The 2,276-nt window shown below is 32.4% G+C and overlaps 1 protein-coding gene and 1 long non-coding RNA gene across 3 annotated transcripts in view; one reads left to right on the forward strand and one right to left on the reverse strand.

The window, feature by feature from the left end:
- LOC128249883 (uncharacterized) overlaps window positions 1-2,276 on the reverse strand; it is a 14,439-nt gene that overhangs the window by 8,650 nt on the left and 3,513 nt on the right. The window contains exons 1-2 of one of the 2 annotated variants that reach the window (XR_008266015.1): window positions 659-922; window positions 14-113 (exon numbers count right to left, since the gene is read on the reverse strand). The gene's annotated coding sequence lies outside the window, so the exon portion shown is untranslated. Of the gene's footprint in view, window positions 1-13; window positions 114-658; window positions 923-2,276 lie in introns of those variants that run through there. The other variant, XR_008266014.1, reaches the window with a different exon arrangement.
- Window positions 871-2,276, forward strand: part of LOC128249884 (uncharacterized) — a 2,578-nt gene continuing 1,172 nt past the window's right edge. The window contains exon 1 of the long non-coding RNA XR_008266016.1: window positions 871-1,034. This is a non-coding gene — a long non-coding RNA (uncharacterized LOC128249884). The remainder of the gene's footprint in view (window positions 1,035-2,276) is intronic.

The raw sequence follows: 2,276 nt of genomic DNA on the forward strand, positions 1-2,276 counted from the left end.
CATACATACATACTTGCAGAGTAAGACATCTGGATTAAATACTGGGTAAGCTCTGAGGCCAACATCGCAATATGATTTTGCTTTTGCGAAGCAATTATGTTCCGCATCGGCTCCTGCAAATACATAATCTCATATCAATAAAGAGAAGCTAGCCTCCGTCTGTCTTTCCGTAACAACATCTGTGTAGAGGGAAGAAAGGTAGGAAAAAATGTGCAGTTGAGAGAGAGATACAGTAAGAAAGAGTGAGAGCGAAAGAGAGTGCTTGTGTTTGTGTGTGTGTGTGTGTGCGTGTGTGTGTGTGTGTGTGTGTGTGTGTGTGTGTGTGCAGAGTTTTAAAGTTTGATCAGAAAACAAGGTTTGGAAGCTAAGTATTTTGTGTTTGATGAGCTGTGTACCGTAATTTTGTAAATAAATATTAGAAGACATGGCTTGAAAAAACAACGGAAACTATGTGTAATAATTAAAAAAATAGTAATAATAAATAAATAAATAAAATAACTTTTCATCTGGTGAATACATGAAATAAACAATCATTTTAAATAAACATTTCAATAACATGCACAAAGCACCATGTTGACTTTCCCGTCCAAAATTCGGTCTTTGGTGTATAATTGGGTATGTTTATGTGAAAGACGACACAGATATAGACGGTACTCACCAATAATGAGGCCTAATAGGATTATTGAAAATTTCATTCTGGATATTCGCATTAAAATCAAGGTCAGTTAATGCAATATCTTCTTGCATGTAATAGGAAATTTCGTGATATGATATTATTTAACGCGTGTTTGGCTCATGCAAATGATATTTAAACGTTTTCCTTAAGAAATAGTAAAATATTTTCTTGTGGCATTTTAATGATATATAGATGCCATATATAAAGATGTTTATATGAGTTTTCTGTCATGTATGGTCTTGGAACTATTTTTGCCTTTATGAAAGGAAATATCGATTCGGATTTTAATGTGGAAGATGCTTTTTGAAATAGTCGTAGCTAACGGATGACTAGATGATTTATTTACGAATGTATGAACGTATGTACCTTCGCAATCTATGTTTATTAATTTACACAAACAAACGCACACGAAATATTTATGTACAACTTATGTTTCGACCCATCATTCTGGGTCTCTTCAGGTACATTGACAAAGAAGTCTCAGACGATATTTTTTGTGTCGGTTATGTTATTGTTATATTCTCATCAAGTTCGGGAACGACAAACAGCAAATAATATTATAGAGACGCGAAAAAGTTCAAATATGAACGCAGAAATCCTGCCTTCCAGCTTAGATAAAATAAGCTAATCAGCTTTCCCTGTCATAACTGCTCATGTGATTTTCAATGCGCATTGTACTAAAATAATATTAACCGACGCGATTCAGAACTTTGTGTTTTTACAAGTGTCTATAGACTCATTAAATTAATGCAAGAAAACAACAATGGAATCGATATCGTATCAATTGTCTGACATCATTCTGTTCTTTATAAATAGAGAGATCTTGAAATTATTAAATGATTCACATGGCTGTGTATAATAATTCTGAAAACCGTTCCGTCTCTCCAATTTCCAGGAATAAATACAGAAATTTATTTCATTTATCTTCTCATATGAATAAATTCTGTAAAGAATTCTTATAAATCATCTCGGTGACTTAAAACTTCCTTAAATGACACCTACTCAAAATATTCTTGAATAACAAATTGGAACTGCCATCATTTAAATCTGAATCTCTCGTGAAGCAAGTTATGCTAAATTTTAAGCACTATAGAATGAGACATATTAGTGTAATTTCACTATACATAAATATTAATGTTTCTTTACATCCGGATGATTTAACAGCAATTTTTCTGTATTATAATATTTATAGTAAACACATAACATATACATAATTTTTGGAAGACGGTGCTACTAGAGATATAAAAGATTTCCTTCACGGATATGATCTGTTAATTCAGTTGTATATTGTTTTAGAGACCTACTGCAGTTCCTATTAATTTTAATTGTAATATAGCAGCGTGGATCTTTCGAAAACTACTTATTTAACTATAATATTAAGAAGAAGCGATCTTGCCTCAAAACTTCCTTTCTACTTTACCTATCTCTCTCTCTCTCACTCTCTGTCACACGCATATACACAAACACTATATATATATATAGAGAGGGAGAGGGGTAGAGAGAGATGGAGTGAGAAAAATAAATGTTAGATCCAAGGATCAAGGTGTAGGAAGAAAGTGAGCTTCAAGCATTCTGTGGAATATATATATATATATATATA

This window comes from Octopus bimaculoides, chromosome 18 (assembly GCF_001194135.2).
Source record: "Octopus bimaculoides isolate UCB-OBI-ISO-001 chromosome 18, ASM119413v2, whole genome shotgun sequence".
Taxonomy (NCBI): domain Eukaryota; kingdom Metazoa; phylum Mollusca; class Cephalopoda; order Octopoda; family Octopodidae; genus Octopus; species Octopus bimaculoides.